This window comes from Poeciliopsis prolifica, unplaced genomic scaffold, assembly GCF_027474105.1.
Source record: "Poeciliopsis prolifica strain line A6 unplaced genomic scaffold, Auburn_PproV2 SCAFFOLD071, whole genome shotgun sequence".
Classification (NCBI taxonomy): domain Eukaryota; kingdom Metazoa; phylum Chordata; class Actinopteri; order Cyprinodontiformes; family Poeciliidae; genus Poeciliopsis; species Poeciliopsis prolifica.
In genome coordinates, this window is record NW_026562446.1 from 257,501 (window position 1) to 278,453 (window position 20,953).

General features: G+C 44.1%; 1 pseudogene; it reads left to right on the plus strand.

Annotated features, from left to right (window-relative positions):
* The window catches only part of LOC129352048 (protein Shroom3-like), a 36,265-nt pseudogene that overhangs the window by 12,674 nt on the left and 2,638 nt on the right, over positions 1-20,953 (plus strand).

Below are 20,953 nucleotides of genomic sequence, written 5' to 3' on the forward strand. Positions count from 1 at the left end.
CATCACTATTCAGGAATCAGGTGTGGACTGATTTATGCCACTTCGCTCTGTCATCATGAAATAATCATGAAATGTATCTGTGTTGACTGTGATGTGGTTGCACTGCTCATAAATCATAAATCCTGGTACAATGAAAGTACAGACAGTGCATGCTGCTGCTACTGACATAAAACACACTTTTTGAAACATTTTCTCTTTGTAAAATATGTTATTAATTATCGGCTTACCGCTCTACGCAGATGATACTCATATTCCATCATAGCTGAATCATAGTTGCTGATGTTTGTTCTCCTTCAACTTGTATTAACATGAAACTATTAAAACTCATTTTTCTTCGATTCGCTGGAAGTAAGTGTGTTAAACTTTTATGCAGCTCCAGTATTAAATGATTAATGACAATGTGGAATCTGTTGTGTGTTTGTACACTTGATATAAGATGTAAATAATAATAATATATGTCTTACACTTCAGCCAAATTATTGATTTTAGCTATTAAATTGTTTCTGTGCTGATGATACTTTGATTTGATTCAATTTTCAGTCATGATTACGTCTCTAGAGGCTGTGATTTCATTTTGAAGTTGTATTAATACACTAATGTGCTCCAGACCAGTTATGTAGTGTAAATAAGGACAAATACAACGTCTTTTCTTTGTCAGCTGTGTGATTGGAAGAGGCTGTGCTGTTTATTTATCTCTGTTGTTTATTAAAAGTTGAGTTTCTCTGTCTGGTTGGTGATTTACTCACCCACTTGGTAAAACTGAGTCGTTTCCTTTTGTTGGAGTCACAAAAGGAACAGACAGTTTAATCAGTTCCCAGGTCATTCTGAACATTGAACCCTGACCTCCTTTCCCTGCTGTCAACACCACAGCTGACCTTTGACCTCCACAGGTCGTCGTGAAGAACGGTGTTGAACCTGCTGAACCAGAACCAAACGGGCGTTTACTGTGGTGGTTAATGTGGTTGTAGATTAGCCAAATCCACCAGGGGGCAAAAATCAGGGCAGAAACATTTAAAAATGTCTAACCTGCATGAAGTCGGACAGGAAAGAAAAGAAACAACTCAGGAATCCAGATCTTCAGCTTCTGGGTTCACAAATATATTCAGTTTCAAACTTACACCAATTCTGACTTTAAGTCCTGTTTGGTTTATCTCAGTTAAGCAGTAAAAATCTGTTGGTTCAACAACAAACGGCTCATTTTGAACTAAATTATTGGAAAAACTGAAGTTTTTGATTAGATTTATTCATTAAAGGAGAGAATGCATGTTAATCCACATGGAGAGATCATGAAAATGATCATGTAAATGATCTGTCCATGTAGTGAAGAAGCAGTAGAAACGGCAGCTGTTGGCATTCACATGCATTCGAATTAATTTAAACTGAACTGAGTCCAGGGTTCATAGGTGAACCAGACTCTCTAATCTGGAGTTGGATTAAATTGGACTAAACAGGGACGGTGTGAATGCGCTCTGAGGCTAAAGAGCTTCCTTGCTAATCTGGTCCGTAGATACAGTTAATCTGTGGGATTGAACCTGCAGCGTATCGTTACGTTCTCATCGTCCTCTGGAGTAAAAAACGTTTCTGGTTTTTCCTCTGCAGGGAGTTCGATCCCGGATACATCGAGGAGTTCGCGTCACCGAGCTCCAGGGCCGCTCTTCGTCTTCCCTCACCCTCCTCCTGACCTCTGTTTCCAAACCCCTCCACCGTCACAGGAAGCCCCGTCGTCCAATCACAGCCGGCGATGCTCAGCGGTCCAACTACGCATCAGAAACCGGTAAGACTCCGAACCAGCAGGCGCTGCCATGTTGGCTGTTGAGGCGTTTCTGCCGTTATTTTCCCAACATAAACAGGAATGAAACACGATTGTTGTTGACTGGGATTTCCTCACTGGGATTCTTTGACTCCCAGTTTCTTTTTCTGTCAGAAACCCAGAAGGTTCAAACAGGAAGTTGTGGGGTTTTCCTTCCAGCTCTTCCTTTTCCCGTGATATTTAATGTCCTGCTGTCTGTTTGCACCTGAAAGGTTGAACAGGAAAACGGATTGTTTCCTGTAGGAATCACTTTAGGATTGCAGGGACAAACTGCACATAAAAACAGATTTCTTCTGGTTTTACCTTTTTGTTGCTCTTAAATATGTTTGAAGAGATGATTGTAACTGTTGTTTGAAGGATGATTGTAACAAAAAAAGCTTCCAAACCAACCAGTTGTGAAAAATTGAGTTTACCCCACAGCTAACAACTTAGCCTTAGATAGCTTAGCATCCAAACATGCCAAGGTTGGATTGCCTTCGTCCTCTGCTGTCCATTAGCATGGCTAGGCTGGTGTAGACGTAGATATGCCAGCTCTAGTCTTCGATAAGCATGTTTGTGCTAGTCAACCATGACTCAGTTTGTTTTTTTTTTAAAAACTTTATTGAGAAACACTGGTTGGCATGCAACGCCTGTTAGCGACTGGAGGTGTTAATGTTAATGCCGCTGGATGTGGATTGTCTTACTTTTGGCACTAAAGTAACGCCATAACAAATAAAGACTGCTGAGGCGACTTCACCTGTTTGTGTTGCTCATCTCCTGTAATAACTGAGAGGATAAATAAAATCTTTACAGCATGATGCTATGCTAACGTAAAGACAAGTCAGACTCCATGGATCATTTTTAGGCCTCACTGTTCCTCGTCTCTGTTGTACCTGACTGACATTGAAAAATCATCCGAAGTCCAGAGAAAATCTCTGTAATCCCTTCAGAACCTTCAGGAATCGACGGATTGATTGTGGAAGGAAACCCTTGGCGACCCAGTGCCGCCTGGTCACTCTGAACCCACAAACAGTCTATAAATACTAAACACTTCAGCCCGGCTGGTTGCAGCCTAATATGGAGCTCCTCCTCTGAGCGCAGTGCCGCCCGCCGCCTCCGCGGGGCGCTGCTTCTCTGTGTGCAGGCCGTGCATCCAGGTTTGAAGCTGGATCACCCCAAACGGCCGTTCCCCTGTTTGTCCCCCCGGACCCCTGCCGTTATCAGATACCGCTCGGTCCAGGAGCACCGGCCTCTGATTGGCCGGCTGAAACAGGAAGTGGGCCATCAGAACCCCAAGAGGCTGGGTGTTAATCTGGACAGGACAGATAGACTGATTTATAAACACAGGCTCCCTGTTTTATCCATGTTTTCCTTTCGTTTCCTTTCCTCCCTCCTTCCTGCATCGCTCCTCATCCTCCTCTCCTCCTTCAGCCGCTCCTCCTGCATGCCTCTTTGGCTGAATCACCACATTCCTCCACAGCAGCATCACCTCATGGCTGCATGAAACACAAACACTCCCTCACACACACACACACACACACACACACACACACACACGCACACACACACACACACACACGCATGCACACGCACGCACACACACACACACACCCTCACACACACACACACACGCACACACACACACACACTATAATGAAACGTTAATACAGATTTTATATTTATATCCAAAACGTTGAGTTTTACATTAAAGGGATTTTTCTAATTTCATAGAAAAAAACAGAAAAAAAAAAGATTAATAAATGAGAAATTATGTTTGTTGTTCCTTTAACATTGTTAAATATTTTAAGGTTTGGTTTTCTGGCTGTGTGATGATGTTTCATTATTTCACTCTGGTTCTGAACCGGTTCTGAATCGGTTCTGAATCGGTTCTGAACCGGAACCGGTCCTAAACCGGTTCTGAATCGGTCCTGAACCGGTTCTGAATCGGTTCTGAATCGGTTCTGAACCGGTTCTGAATCGGTTCTGAACCGGTTCTGAACCGGTTCTTCTTCAGTTATGAATCGCAGTTCATTCATAATTTGACTGTAATCATTTTTTCCTGAATTAGTTTTATTTTTATTTGGACGGACAGATAATCGCGGACCGGACCGACCGGACCGGGTCAGATTTAACCAGAACTTCAGTTTTTCATGCTGATCGGACGGCAGATTATTATGGGCTGCAGCAGTTTCCCGCGACAACAGATAAGCTGATCAGATGACACACCCTGCGGTCGTACAAACATGGCGGCTCGTCCAGTTTGTGGTTTCCAGCAGAAAAGTGAAATATTTAGGGCTGGTTCTTTGAGAGATTCGGTTCTGATCCAAACAGGAAGACGATCCTGTTTGCTTTCACTGACTCTAATTATTTACTACATCATTTCAGAAATGGAAAATTATTTTGGAGGAATGTGTGTTTCAGGCAGATCCATTAAAATCCTCTGGATGTGAATAAAAATACAAAATAATTTTAAAAAATCTGTTAAACCCAAAACTTCTCCAGAGTCAGTTTTAGTTTTACATTTCTTTAAAAATATAACAAGATCAAACAAAAGCATCTTTTATTAAAGGAAAGCTGTTATTGCATTTTTGAACGTAAAACATTTATTTTCTTATTAAAAAATAATAGATTTATTTGTTTATGTGCATTTTAATATATTTCTAATATTGTCTAAAAAAGTCTTCAGTGAAACTGAACTGAAAATCTGCAGAATGTGACAATTTTTTAATCCAATTTATTGATTAATCATCCAAATGCCAAATAGAATAATTGATAAGTAAAATAATCAATAGTTTTAGAGTGCAGATATTTAAAGTTACATATTTACTCTGACGCGTGTCTCTGTAGGACCAGTGAGGCGACAAATGAAAACCAGATTTAATAAATGAACCAAATTCTTGCAGTTTTTTCTTATCAGGCTGAATTCTTGATCATTTTCTGCATTTTGACGTCGTTTCCAGATGTTTGTTGAACTTTTCTGGCTCTTTTCGTTGATCTGATTATTTCATCAATAATAATCAGATCATTGTTCTTCCTGCATCATGAGACTCTTCCTCCGGCTTCCAACTAAATCCTCCCTCTGTTCGTCTCTTCCTCCTCCTCCTCCTCCTCCTCTTCACCTTCTCAGTTTTATCCTTTCTTCTATCCTCTCTCTCTTATCTGTCTCAGCATTTCCTCTGTTTCTCCACCCAAACTATCTGAGCGCCATCGTCTCCTCCCCTGTCTCCCGTCTGTCCTCCCTGCTGTTGGACGTCTGATGTTTACTTCACGCTTTAATCATACGGAGGCCTAATGACGCTTGATTGCTTCATTTGCTTAACAAGCTTTGGACTGGAGCGGGGCGGTCAGAGTCACTCTGAACTGGAGAGGAACAGACTTTGAGCCGGAGAAGTTTTCTGACAGACTGTAGCAGCAACAAGAAGCTTCATTTTGGGGGATTTCTTGATGATGAGCTGAGTGAGTCACTGCTGGAGCAGCGGCGGTCGGAGCGATGGAGCTGCTGGAGGTTTTTTACCGCAGGAGGCTGAGGAAGAAGCAGAGGAAGCCGGAGCTGGGCCGCTCTGATGGCGCGCTGAGCCGGTCGCCGTCAGAAACCAGCGTCAACAAGCTGGCCACCGGCCTCATCTCCAAGGTGCTCCGCTTCACGTCCAGGTAAACCTGCAGCCAGGGCCGGTCGGAGGCTTTCTGGGGCCCGGAGTGGATATTCCACCAAAACTAGAAACCGATACGAGATTCGTATCGGTTTGGTCCCAATAACTGATCAATAGCTGCGTTTCCATCACTTTGACAATATTCTGCTAAGGTAAAAAATCTTAAACATAATTCTGCGTTAAAGCTGCACCATGAAACTTTAATGAAAATATTTTTTAACATTTGTTTGAACTGTCACATTTAAAAATCAACCAGTCAGAGACAGGATTGGTGTTTCTCTGCTGCGCTGCAGCTAGAATAGCCTGTCGTCAATGCTAACACTATTAGCATGGCAGATAAACTGTTTTCCAGTACAAAATTTTCCAAAATACTTCATTTGGTAAATTAAATGTTAAATCATATCATCCAAGTTTCTTAAGAGTCGTTTTGAATTGTGATGCTGAGGGAAAGGAGGATTTCCAGTAGCAGTCAGTTTTACGACAAATCTTAAGAAGCTTCTGACCGAAGACTTGTCTGACTAACGGAGACGTCATCATCACTGCTAATCCACCTCTTTTTCTTTTGCCCGCCGTTTGGTTTGAGAGATGTTGGAGCAGGGGAGAAAAGATGTTGGAGTAGGGGATAAGATCCGTCTCTCTCTCTCTCTCTCGCATCCATGAAGCCTCCTTCATACTCCTCTGGGATTTGGTATTATTTGAGTGTTTGAGATGCTAATCAACTGCTGCCAGTTGTAACATTAAAACGTTGTTGCCATAACTACGTGTTATAGCAACCAACCAAAAGCGAACAAAAAAAGCTCAAATCTTTTCAGAACCTGAAATAATAATTGTTAAAACCTGAAGTGGATCTTCAGATCGAACCCTGTCCACAAATCTAAAATGCTAAAAGAATTAACAACAAAATAAAATACAATTGTCTGTTTTTCTTTACAGTACAACCCAAGACTTGTTTTATATTTTAGATATTTAATGATGTTCTGATTTTATTAAAGTTTTGTTGATAGTTGAGAAGACTAAAGACACATGCTTGGCTTTTTTAATGTAATAAATTTGTTCAAAATGTTTCAGAGGTTTAGATTAAAGCATGTTTGTAACAAATCAAACTGCAGCTTTGACTCATGGGCTGAATACAAAAGCATGCCACACTTTTCAGATTTTAATGGGATTTTAACTAACATTTTTGTTAGTTAAAATCCGAATAAAATTTGTTACGGTCGTGTTCAAAATGTGAAAAAGCTGAAACGATGTGACGTTTGCAGAATGAACTTCATAATTCGTCATGATTTGAGGACAAGCCAGCAGAAAGTTGTTGCTTTGTGGAAGTTTTGGACGCGCTGTGAGGATGGCTGTCTGTGCTGATGAAGTGTTTTGAGGTTTTCCAGTCACGTCCTGTCGCTCCCCAGGTGGCTCACAGTCATGTTAGCTTTCATGCGTCTCCAGCGCGCAGATAAAACCACTTCCTGTTTATCTCTGGACAAATGAGCAAAACCGCAGGACAGGAGGAATGTGACGATGGTCAGGATGAGATTAGCACCGCCGCTCTGAAAACTGCTAAAACACAGAGAGGCTAACTGTTAGCTCAATATGGCTGCAACGCTAAGGTTAGCTTACATGAGACGTGTTGAAGATGTGTGTTCAGTTAAACAGTCAAACATTAATAGCGATAATTTGGGTGGATTAACCCGTAAGAAAAAAATGGGAGTTTATTATTTAGTCATATTTTTACCATAAATACAAGAGTTTCAAACTAAATGCTTAATTAGCAAGCTACATACTTGGAAATAAATATTTAGCTTGCTAACAAAATATTTAGCTTGAAGCTAAATAACTCTTTAGCTGCATGTTAACTAATTGGTTAGCAAGCTAAATGTTTAGTTCAAATAAAGCTATATATTTAAATATTTAGAGCAAGCTAAATATTTGGAAATTAAATATTTTTCTAGCAATTATTAGTTTTATTAGCTAAAAGCTAAATATTTACCTGACTCATAAACATTTCATTTGAAACATGTATAGATGAATGAATAATGAGGTGAAAATGTGGTTTGGATTAATTAAACCCCTTTGTTTAACAAACTAAATATTTCTTGTTATTTCTTGACTCTGTCCAAACTGGACTCTAATGGATCCGGTTTGTTTTGGTTTTCTGAGGCTGAAAGTTCCTGTTTACATTTTTTAACTTGTTTTCTTCTTGTAAATCCAGCAGCCCTGCTTTCGGCCTCAGATCTTATCAGAGACATGACGACTTCAGGTTATTTTACAGCAGATTATCTTCATGCATGTTGTTGTTTGCTGATATTTAACTGAAAACATAAATTCTGCTCTTTCAGCTCTGATAATAAGCTCCTCTCAGTGGCTTCGCTCCCTGCAGCGTTTCAAACATCTGATTGTGAGAACGCGGATCCGTTCAGGGTGCAAACAGACAAAAACATTTCAGAAACAGAAAGCGTGACTCGGGTCGGGAGAAACAACGGCTGCTTTGTTGCCGGAGCGCTGGCGCGCCGCCACCATGATGTCACTGCAGCCTGCAGTTAATCAAACATGGTGTCCGGCTGGCGCTCCGCAGGTTTCTGCTGCCACTGGATGACGGTGCGTCCGATGCAGGCCTCGGGGCGCGACCTCGTTTAATTGAACACTGCAGCCTGATTCACGCATCTGAGATCATCACAAGATCAGCCAAAGATTTCCTAACAAGGATGGAAAAACAGACGAGGAAACATTTCAGCACTTGATGAAAGCTGCTGATTCAGCAGTAATTTAATCAGATGTGTGATTTAATCTGGATGTTTATCTAAATGTATTTATTATTCCTGGTTTTCTATGTGGTGGCCTCAGCAGCAGTGAGAAAAGAAATCCATTATATGGAGCACTAACTCTGCCAAAACCTGATGGAAGGGCAACAAAACATGTCAATAACAGAATTATTAAAGCAAAATGTATAAAAAATGTTCAGCAGAACAATTAAAAGAATTAAGACAGAAAACTTTAAATTCATAAATATCACAGGAAACGATAATGACCTGGATTCATGTTATGAAAATATTTTCTCAGTGAGGAAATAAATCATTGTTCTGTATGGAGGAGTAATGCTGCCAAAACCTGGACAAGAGGAAATAACAAAATAATATATATTATAACTCCCATTAGTAAACTAAAATGTTTAAATGCTCAACCAAACAATGACAAGATTTAGAAAGAAAACTTCAAATAATATTTGATTTCTCCATCTTATTTTTCATTTTGGCAGCTTTTTCACTCATTTCCAAAACATTTTAAAAAATTTATACATTTTTCATTCTCCTAGCTTTGTGGAGAAGAAAAACTTTTACATTTCTTTTCTCTTTCACAGGATGCCTCACCAAACTGAGACACTTTTAAAAAATTTTTCAGATGGATTTTTGATGAATGTGATTCCGTACATCCCGTTGCTAACTGTTAGCCTGGCGTTGCGTTTCGTCCCCTCAGACGCAGTGAGCCGGCGTCTCGCCCTCATTCCTGGCACTCGACGAAACTCGGCGACGATCAACCGGACCTGGAGCAGCTGGAGACGATGGGCCCCGTCTGGGCCACAGCTACCCCACCAGGTCAGAAACCCCTCATCATTTACCCCCAGTTACCCCACCAGGTCAGAAACCCCTCATCATTTACCCTCAGTTACCCCACAGTCCAGGTCAGAAACCCCTCATCATTTACCCCAGTTACCCCACCAGGTCAGAAACCCCTCATCATTTACCCCAGTTACCCCACCAGGTCACTTTCAGCTGTTTTTCTTCAAATATCTTTTACACTATGTTCGAAATTATTAGAGTAAATTTCTGCCAAAATTTCTGGAATTTTGAGAAATGGCTGAATTTCAAATTGAATGTTTTCTCATTTTTTCTTTAAATTCAGAAAATTTTTAAATTTCTTCTGGAAAATTTCTGAGATTAACCACTAAACTTTTTACGTTTATCATATTTGTTTTTATTAAATATAACAATTATTTTTTTTTTTTAATTAAATTAAAAAATACTCAGAAATGAATCTGAGGCCTGTGTTTACAGATTTAATTTGTGTCCCAGGTTAGTGACAGGAGGCCTTTTCCTGCCAGAACGACTTATAGTTAAAATTTTAATGAAAATAAAACATTACTTAACGACATCAGACAAACATAAATTGTGAAGAAGAAGTAAAAACTGCAGAACTTTTAATGAAAACCAGTTTGCATGATTTGAGGGAAAATATTAAAAACTGAGATGTTTAGTAATAATGTTTGTTTTTATTTCTGCTCTCAGGATTCAGATTTTAATATCAGATTTTTGTCAGATCAGTCGGATGAATTAAAGTTCAGAGAAGCTGCAGCTCATCGTGTTTCTAAAATCAAAAATCAAACCCTCCTGATGAAGGAAGGCCAACAGAGACGCTCCGTCCTGCCGGTTCAGAAACGCGTTTCCTCGCTCGGAAAAGAACGAAAAGTAAAAATCCACAAACTGGGAGGGAGACTGGGAGGCCTGGAGCCGTCCCGCTTCCTGTAATCACATTGTGTCCGGCCGAAAGAGCTGCTGGGTCAAACTGTGACGTCGACACATTTACATTCCTGCAGCTCTTTCAACAATAAATACAGAGAACTGCGGCTGATTATGGGTTATTGATCCGCACAAACTGACAAAACGACGGAGCGGATTTGAGTTTCCACTGGAGAAACTCTGAAAATGGGTCAATTCTCCGGTTTCCTGGAGAGAAACACAGCAGTGGAGTAGAACTACCAACCCTATAAACACCCAAACCTAAAATCAACCAAATGAAGTTAAACCCTGGTTTTGTTATTATTTTTTCAGAATGTATGTTTATAGTATGATTGTGTATTTGGCCCCTTAGTGAATAAATAAAATGCAATAAAAGATGAATTTCCACATAAAACTTCAGAAGTTTAGTGATTAATTTCAGAAATTCAAAATTTTTTGGGAGAAAATTTCTGAGATTTAAAAATTTCAGTTTTTTGGCAGGAATTGACTCCTTTATTTCTCTCCGAGCTGCAGCAGATTTATTCTGTTTTCTGAGTTAAAATGAAAGTTTTTTGTTTTGTTCTAGTTTCATCTTTGCTCCCTTCAGGATCAATATTTTAATTTTGGTCTCCCTTCGTCTCCCAGTGCTTCCACCTCCGACCTGTCGGCCGGGTTTGACCCCAGCGGCGCCGGCGGCTACCTGAGGAAGAGTCCGGACCAGTACAGCTCCAGGGGCAGCATGGAGAGCCTGGACCCGGCCCAGTCCTCCCATCACCACCCAGTGACGCAGCAGCAGCTCCCACTGGGCCACCGCGGCCAGACTGGGCCCAACCCGGCCTACTCGTCCTGCCAGCAGCTTTCCTCTGCCAGGTCCAGAAACGCAACAGAACCAGTCCAGATCCTGAAACTTTAGATATAAACATCTAAAACTCTCAGTCATTTTATTAATAGTGGTGGAGATGTTCCATATTCTTCCAGTTGTACCTTCATTTCTTGGTCTCGTTGTGCTGCAGGTCCAACAGCATCGACCACCTGCACAGCAAGCGCGACTCGGCCTACTCCTCCTTCTCCACCAGCTCCAGTATTCCTGAGTACCTGGCCTCCACGCCGTCCTTCGGCCCGGAGCGCTCCTGCTCCCTGGACGCCGTCCCGCAGCGCGGGGCCGGCAGCGCCGAGATGCTGCAGGCCGGCAGCGCCGGGATGCTGCAGGCCGACATCCGATACGTCCGCGCCGTCTACGACGCCCAGCAGGGCCTGACTCAGGAGCAGGAGCTGAACTCGTCCAGAACCGGGCCCAGGTCCGGGCCCAGAGACCTCCAGGGTGCGCTCTGGTCCCACAAACACTTTCTGAAATTAACCTTCTGCAGTCCGTAGAGTCCAACAGTTTTCCTGTGTTTCTGTTGGTGCAGGCTCAGTGGGCGGAGTCTGTTACCGAGGCGCCAACGGCAGCAACGCCAGAGGCGGCGCCGGCGTCCCGGCGTCAAACCGGCACAGCGTGGGGCCCATATGGGGCCAGGCGGCCAGTCGCAGCTCCTACGAGAGCCTGAAGGGGGCGCCCGCGCCGCCGAGGCGCAGCGACAGCTACGCCGCCATCAGGAACCACGAGAGGCCAAACTCCTGGTCCAGTCTGGACCACGCCCGGTCGCTGCGGTGAGTGCGGTCTGTGAGCTTCGTGTTTTATTGTGACGTCATGTAACCAGATTTTATCTCCGATCTCGTCATGCAGGTCTCTGCAGAGCAGCTCCTGGCATCACTCCAGCGGTCCAGTGGCCTCAGGTAACGACGCTGATCCATAGTCAGAGAGGTTCTGGTGGTCCAGGCTTTCTGGACCCGTTTTTCCACTAGAGTAATAAAACTGAACATAAGGATGTTTTAACATGTAAAACCGCAGTGTTTGTTTGTTCCTGTGGCTTTGGACACAGAATGGTTTCCCCCGGTGTGTTGTCAGCCTGGAGGGCTGCCAGGCTTCACTTGCCTGTCCGCCAGACCAAGAGTCGCTTGTTTTTATTCTACTTTTTTTTTATGCGTCTCTACTGCACTCCACCCCGCTGCGCACTACACCTGCAGAGCGCAGTCGCTCCTGAAAGTCGTTCTACAGTTTCGTGTTAGAGTAACTTTTTTTTTCTGTCAGACGATGTAATTTTTAAATTATTAATAATTTGACCAGTTACTCACTACTTCAGTAAACTTTTTGCCAGATACATTTTACGGGAGTCATTTCTTGGATGGATACTTTTTACTTTTATTTGAGTGAGACATGTTGACGTTGTGCTACTGTATCCACTCTGCTCACTTTATCTCAAACGAGATGATTTGAGAAAACTGCTGCTAACGTTGCTAATTGATGACGGTGCAGCAAAAAGCATCTCATCAAAACTTGTTGAACTTTTCAAAACATGCAAATAGATTAGAGCGTTAACTTTTATCTGGAAAATGAATTTAGCAGAAGCTAAGTGTGCTAAATGTTTTTAAAGTTAGCGAAAATGCTCACATGCTAAACACATAATTAGCTCTGTTACTAGCACGTTAGCATGTTGGCAGATGTTCTTCCTAAAGCGGTCATGAAGATCTTTGACGGATCAGTTTGAGATGGTTTCAGTTTTCCGGTGGAGAAGTGACCGACCCTCCGTCTCCGTTTGGTTTTAGCCAAAGCTTCGTTTGGCGCTGAGTGTCAGCTCCACACCGTGGTGGAGAAGAGTCCGGAGAGCAGTCCCACCACCAAGCCCAGGCAGGGCGCCGGGTTCTCCCCGCCCACCGGGCCCGGCTCCCCGCCCAGCCGCCTCATTCTCCCTGCCAGCGTTTACCCGGTTCCCCAGCCAGAACCTCAGTACGCGCAGACGCCCAGCTCCGGTCCGGTCCGTCTGGACTCTACTCGGCCCTGACCAAGGACAGCGGCCGGCAGCAGCCGGTCCGGGACCAGCAGGCCACAGAAAACGGCCACCAAAGCATTGGTTCTTCACCGTACTCCCGCTCCTCGTACTCCGGACCTGGATCGTCTCACCTCAGGTCCAGACTGCCCGAGGCGGACAGGTGACCTTTGACCCCATGTACCAACTCGTTTCTTGGTTTAGATGTTTCTGCGTTTTAACGAAGCCTTGTGTTTGTAGTTGGCACCAGCATCCAGAGTCGAACGTGAAAACCTCAGAGGGTCCAACTGGAGCCCAGAGGCCTCACCAGAACCTCGGCCAGAACCTCGGCCAGAACCTCGACGATTCTCTTCTGAAAGCACAACAGCAAGAGCAGAACCATGAATTCAGGATTACCCCGGTCCATTCGGCCCCAGACCTCAGAACCAGGAGCGAGTCCAGAGACTACACCCGGTACGGCTGCTCCCTTTCTGTAAACCACTGGGGCCCAAAGTGAGGCCCGGGGGCCTCTGGGGGCCCTCTGACTGACTTTGTGTGGCCCTCAACTCCAATTTAAAAATTATGCAAATTTGTTCTATAAATGCAGGAGGAGGCTTTTAATTTGTAACCAAGGTAAAATTGTTATCAATGTAATTTTCTTACAAGGGAAAATACAACATAAAGTATTTGTGTTTACATAACAGAGTTTTAACGAAAGGTAAAACCAAGTTTATCCCAGAGACCAAATCGGCTTTTATTGTTTCCAAACTCGCCTAAAAATACCAACAAAGTGGAAACAAAATGACCAAATGATGTTTTATAAATGTATTCAATCGAGCCCAAAGACAACTACAAACTTTTCTTTTAATACAGCAAACATGTCAAATCTGCTAGAAAAACATTTCATTTCTGTCAAAAAACTTACATTTCAAAGTAATCTCCGGGAAATAATTTGATTTTTAGGTTAATATCAGAAATTTTTCTACTAAAAATAATTTTCTAGAAAATTTCAAAGCTTTTTTTTTTTTTACAAAAGTTCAGAGGTTTTGGTCTTTTTTTCTTTATTTAGCACCAATAATAACCGTCAAAAAAATCAATTTCTACTTGTATTGGGATTCTTGACCGGATTGATTTTGGACGGGTTTTTGACCCACACAGTGAAAACTTTGGACTCCGTCCTGCAGCCGTTCATTCTGATGTTGTTCTTCAGACCCAGACCCGCCCACCGTTCCATCAGAACCGGTCGGATCGACCCGGATCGCCCAGGGTCAGGTACCGCCCGTCTCAGCGCCGCATCCATCCGCCCAGTGGAGCCAGAGAGACCCGGACAGCGACCACCCTCTGACCCGGCTGGAGAACGCCCTGGCCGAGGTCCAGCGCGTCGCCGTTCCCGACGGCCCGGACGGCGGCCAGAGTCCGGCCCGCGGCCAGAGCCCGGCCCGCTGCCTCTCCGTTCTGGAGAAAGTCAGTCACTTTGAGCGGCGGAGAGACGGAGGGAAGCAGCGCAGCTCCAGCACCACCTCCTACTGCAAATCCTCCCACCTGGGGGTAAAACCCAAACTCTCCCTGCTGCCTTTCTGCTCTCCAGACTCTGATTCTAAGCTTTTTATTTTCTGGTTCTGGTCCAGGTGAGCGATAAAGGCCGCAGTTCCCCCTGTGGAGCCGAAGACCTCAGAAATATGCTGGAAAGGAGCACGAAAGGAACCAAAACCCAGCGGACCATGAGCTACAGAGGAGGCGGCAATGAGTTCATGAAACACAGGTACGGAAGCCTGGAGGGACAGAAAGGAGCAGAGCTGCTTTTGGGTTCAGCCAATCAGCAGTAAGGAAACAAACTGGTGCTTCTTGATTGGCTGATTCAAATAGCATTCAGCTTTGTCTTCCCAAACTTGACTTTCTAATGTTTTATACATCCAGTATGAATATTTAGCCCAGATGTTGGATGATGAGAAACTCTGACTGATTCCTGCTTCTTTCTTCTATTGAACTCAAATTATATTCATTCTTTTAATTCCAAATGTTTCTATGGACGATGAGCAACATCCACCTGCTAGCTAACGATGACTAGCATTGGTTTTAGCTGCTAAGCTATCAATATGACACTTTAATCCTAAATGTATGTTATTATGTAAATGAAAAATGGACGCAGTGCTTTGCTACTAATCGTCAACAATAAGATAATCACAGATAACCTTAGATAACATGATGAGGAAAAAGTTTTAATTACAAAAAAAATAGTGAGGGAGAAGGAAGTAGCTCAGTTATGCTAGCTTGACTATGACAACTGTAACATGTAGATGTGCTGCAGGATTCGGTGAGTTCTGATTCGGTAAAGGCGACCAAAACACCAACTCTGACAGGAGTTTAATTTAGCTACGCTAACACCACTGTGTTAGCTTAGCTGATAGCAGCAGTAGCTAATGTACCTCAGAGAATCGTTTAGCTTGTCCATAACGAGTAAAACGATTGTCTTTTTGCCCTGCTGTGTTGTGCTGTGTCTCTTACAAAAGGCTGTTAAATACTTTGTGTTTGGTCTTCAGGCTTCCAGCCGATCCCGTCTCAGCGCTGCAGAGAAGCCGCAGCAGCTTCCAGCTGGACGGAGACGTCAACAGGAACTGTCCTTACGGACCTGAACCCCAGGAGACAGCCGACCCCCTGCAGGACAGGTCAGAGCCCTCCCAGAGGTCAGAGCCCTCCCAGAGGTCAGAGCCCTCCCAGAGGTCGGCCCTCCAACATGTCTGCCCTTGTCCTGATGTTTGTTTCTCCTCCAATCAGATCTAACAGAGACTCTGTGACAGACGCCCAACCTGCTGCCCTTCGCTCTGCTTCATTCAGACAGAGAGACCTCAGCTCTCCGCCTCCTGTCGCCTCCGGTCCTCAGCCGTTCCCCAACCCTGCTAAGTACAACTCACTGGAGAAAAAAGGCCCAAAACGAAGCCCAAACCGCAGGGGGTCATCATGGCACCAGTCACCTCCCCTCACACCCCGAGGGAGAGGCATGCGGTCAGCCCCGACAGCGGGGGCCAGAGCCCGCCGCCGCTCCCCAGCGTCCCTCCGGTCGGGCCGCCGGCTCCGGCCAGGATCTGCGGCCGCAAACGACTGACGTCCGACCAGAAGAAACGTTCGTACTCCGAACCAGAGAACATGAACGAAGTGGGAGTTTCTGATCCAGAAACCGCTGCCCTCTTCCGGCGAGGAGGAGGTAAAACATCTCACACCGCGACGCCTCGTTAGCCAGCGCTACCCAGCAGGCTAAGCTGCTAAAGCGCTAATCAGAAACACGCACTAAGACTAAATACCAGCATGGTGTTTAGCAGAAGCTAACATGCTAATTATTATCATGTGTCTATGACACACCATAATATTTATTATTGAAATTTACAAAACAGCCAATTAGCACTTTAGAATTTATAGGTAAGAATTTATTTATTTTTATTGTTTATAAACAATATGTAGCGACGGGTTTTACTGTTGGTTGTCTGATCCCTGCTGTTCTTCCAGAAACGAGCGTAGCAGACCGTCGGAAGATGTTTGAGCTCGCGGCGAGCCACGTCTCTCAGGGCTCGGCGTCGAGACCGGACCTGCGCCAACTCCGCCAAGACGCTCTGGTTGAGTACATGGAGAGGAAGCGAGGGATCAGGAGGGACGGGGCGGGGCACAGGACTGGGTCGAGACCTCACAGCACTTACTTCCACCCTGAGCAGGGATACCACTCAGGTCAGGGCAGCTCACGGTCCAGTTTGGTTCTGAATGACATGACAGTTTTGTCCTGATGACATTTTTGGCTTCTCTTGTTGGACAGACACCTACAGTCTCTCGTCCACCTCCAGCATGCTTTCCCTTCAGGACCCTGGTCCGGATAGGGGCGTCCCGGCTCTCGGATCGGACCGTTGGAGCCTCCAGTCCAACCTTTTCTACCCGGGCAGAGTGACGACACCCAGACCTCCAGCTCAGCCCATCCCTGGGTAACCGATCTCTGACCCAGTCCATCTTGGCTCCATGAACTTTTCTTTTCTTCATGGTTTTTCTTCTTCCAGCTCCAGTCTTGATCTCCAAATCAGTCAAGATCTGAACCCTGAAGCCCGAATCAGCAGACACAGTCAGTCCGGTACCAGAGACTCGAACAGAAGTCAAGACCGGCAGATCGCTGAGCCTCAGTACAAACCCAGACTCTCTACGAAGGTCAACGAGGCGCTGCAGCGGGTCGGGTCGGTCCACAGGACCGGGAGGTCGGCCTCTGCTGAGGATCTGCTGGAACGTCTGGAAAAAAAAACTCGCCTCAACACATTCGCTCTCGCTCGTCCCCGACCGCAGACCAGCTCAGCCAGGTAATCAGAACTTCGACAACGACGCGGCGGTTCCTGGAGTCGGAAAAGTGACAGACCTTTGTGTGTTTCAGAACTTAATTCAGGGGACATCAAGAGTTTCGACGTCTCCTTCTGTGAATCTGGACGATGTGCTGGCTGCAGACCGGTACGGCTAATCTGCTCTCACACAACGACACAAACCGCAGCTCCAGCCATTTCTATACGCAGTGTCTGCAGACAGTCGAGATTTCATAATCAAGCATTTTCACTATCTGACTGGATTCTAGAGAGTTTGATTTGCTAGTTAGGCTTCGATAACAAGGTCAGGAAAAAGTTTTAATTAAGAAAAAAAAAATAGCAAATAGAACCGAAGTAGCTCAGTCATGCTAGCTTGACTATGAAAAAACTGTAACATGTAGATGTGCTGTGGGATTCGGTGAGTTCAATTCAGTAAAAAAATTTAAATGAAGGCGACCAAAACATGTTTACATTAGCTAATCTAATGTTTTATAAAAAATGTTTTAAAATCTAACTATATGCAAACAAATCAGATTCCAGTTGGACTGATTTTATATTTAAAGATGTAAAATAATTAACATTTCAATTTGTTTTTATTTTTTACTTATTTGTCTTTTTGTGTCTGTCAGACCTGCAGACATTCACAGATCAACAGAGTCAAACCGGTTCAACGACAACCGACCGACACCGTGTCCACAAGGTGAGACATCCAACCATCCAACCAAACATCCAACCAGACATCCAACCATCCAACCAGACATCCAACCATCCAACCAGACATCCAACCAAACATCCAACCATCCAACCAGACATCCAACCAAACATCCAACCATCCAACCAAACATCCAACCAGACATCCAACCATCCAACCAGACATCCAACCAAACATCCAACCATCCAACCAAACATCCAACCATCCAACCAAACATCCAACCATCCAACCAAACATCCAACCAAACATCCAACCAAAACATCCAACCATCCAACCAAACATCCAACCATCCAACCAAACATCCAACCATCCAACCAAACATCCAACCATCCAACCAAACATCCAACCATCCAACCAAACATCCAACCATCCAACCAAACATCCAACCATCCATATTGAAGTTTACATCCAATTGTCTCCATCTTTAATTATAAAAAGTCTTTTAGAAATCTTCAGTCCCAACATTATATTTTGCTGAATCTTCTTTGTTCTCGTTTTAATGTTTTCCTCTGAAGTTTCACTCTTTCTGTCCTCTGGTCTTAGACGTCTCTCACACTCCCGTCAGTCGTAGAGAGCGCCAGAGGAACGGCGAACGTCTCCGGGCCTACAGCAGCTCCACCCTGGCGGCCTCCGTCGGCCTCCCCTCGCCCTTCTCCTCTCCGGGGAACCGGCAGGACGGCGGCGCCGCCGAGTGGACGTCCAGCGAGACGCTGAGCCAGGCCAACCTGGACGCCATCACCTTCCCGGGAATCCGCAGCCCGGCGACGGAACCGCAGAGGACGGACACGAGGCAGAACCTCAAGCTTGGAGTTGACTGGAGACATTTTGGCTGAAAATACCAAACCAGTTCCACCAGTTCCACCAGTCACATCAGCAGCGCCACCATGCAGGAAGACCAGTGGCAGCTCCACTTCCTCCCATCAGTCCGTCCATCCACACCTGTCCTCTCTGAGGATCTCTGAATCCAGCCTCTGCGGCTCCTTTGAGCAACAGCCGCCGCAGACGTCAACAGGAAACCTTCAGGAGTTTGACGACGTCTTCCTCACCAACCCTCCTCCTCCTCCTCCTCCTCTCACTCCACCCATTAAAGAGACGAACATCATGGAGGACTTCCTCCTCCTCCTCCACCTCCGGCTGAGATGGAGGCAGATCTTCAGTCGTTACAAAGGTTGGTTTCCAATCCTTCCTGAATCCAGATTTATCATGAAAACGTCAAAGTTCCTGATCATCTCTGTTTTCAGCTCTAATCCAGAAACCTTGAGCAACTCGGCTCCCATCTGGACGTCATCTGCTCAGTCCGCTCCTCCACTAAAGCCGCAGCCGTCCAACGAGGACGTCTCCGTCTTCCAGTACCAGCCGCTTCCCAGGAGGAGAAGTCACCCGAAGAGCTGAGGGTGGAGGCGCTGACTCAGCAGCTGGTTCGTAGTTCGACTCCACAGGCCAAACAAACTGGATCAGAACAGATAAAATCACCAATAGTTCATCTCTGCACAATCAGCTTCAGAGTTCAGAGTCATTTAAGACCCAGACACAGTTTGGACCTTAATGGAACCGATTCCAACTGGAACTCTAACAGTCGCTGTTGGTTTGGGGAGATGAAGAACTTGAAATCTTTCTTCTTCTTCTTCTTCCACCACCAGCATTGACAGCTGGTGCAGTTTCTAGGGTTTAAAAGTCTGATCTTGACTCCCTTTAAAGTGACTAATTTAACAAAACTCCAGCTAATTGGCGCTAATCGCCTCAGAGCGAGTGGAAGAGTGATTGTAGTTTAAAGTATAAGTCAGGAGATGGATATGAAACAATTTGGCCCTGAATATGTGACAGAGGAAACGAGTCACTGGATGTAAATCATCTACTTCTGGTGCTCAGGTGTTGCAGGATCCCTCTCTGGCGCCCCTGCTGGACACCTGGGGAGGCGAAATGCACCATGAAGCTGATGGAGGAAATCTTTTCAAACGGTGGAGCGCCGGGGAGTTCACCTCCGGGTCAAAGGTAACCTACACTCGCTTGCTTTCTGAATATTATCTGAACCAGTTCTACAGCTTCAATCTGCATTAATGAATCATTTACTGAGCAATAAAAAATAAATATATATTATATAACTCTAAATTGGTTTATTATTAATACAATTAGCTATTAACTGCAATGTTTTCACCTGGAGGAGATAAAATGGTTTTAAACAGAGGGTTTAAATTTGACTTTCAAAATAAAGCTAGTGTGTATACCTCAAATAAGAGTTTAAACATTTAAAATTAAAAAATTTTGCTGTAACTTTCAAAATAAAGTTAATGTAAATAATTTTTAAAAATTAACTTAAAGATTTTCAACTGAAGTTTTAAACCGGAATTTCAAAGTAAAGTTAATATTGCATTTCAAATTAAGAGTGTAAATATTTTAAAGAGAGGTTTTAATTTGGATTTTTAACATAGTTAATGTGCGTTCCTCAAATATAAACGTAAATATTTAAAAGAGAAGTTTTAAATTAGATTTTCAAAATAAAGTTAACTTAAACATATTCATCTGAAGTTTTAAAATAAAGCTAAAATTACACTTTAAACTAAAAACTGTTTGATAATCTTCAAAATAAAAGATGAAACAGTGAAATAGACGTTTCAACTTTCAAAATAAAACTAATAACCACACTTTAAACTAAGAGTTAAAATATGTAAACTGAAGTTTTACTTCAAGTAAAGGTTAAAAAAAGTCTTAAACGAGTTAAAGAAATGGTTTAACTCAGACTTTCAAAATAAAACTAGCTGTTCCTGAGAGTTTAGTTCTGATCTAATTTTAGTCGGGTTTTGGAAAAAGGAAACATTTATCTCCAAACTGCCGACAGTTTCTGGTCCTATCAGCTGGTGAAGAAGTGGAAGGAGAACAACATGGCCGCCTGAAGAGTCTGAGACGTGAAGTTTGTTTTTAATTTAAAAAAGTTTGTTTGTAATGAACTCGGTGTTCAGAGAAGGAATGTCACATTTCATTTACTGCTTCCCAATCAGAGGTTGAAGGAGATGAAACCTTCTTCTCTCGTTGTAAGTGCAGCGTGAGGATACAGCGACGACGCTCCGCAGGCGGCCTGGTGACCTGGAGGTCACCGCCTGTTTGTCTTGGCTTGTCTGAGGCGGCATCAGCAGGAAAGACCAGGATAAC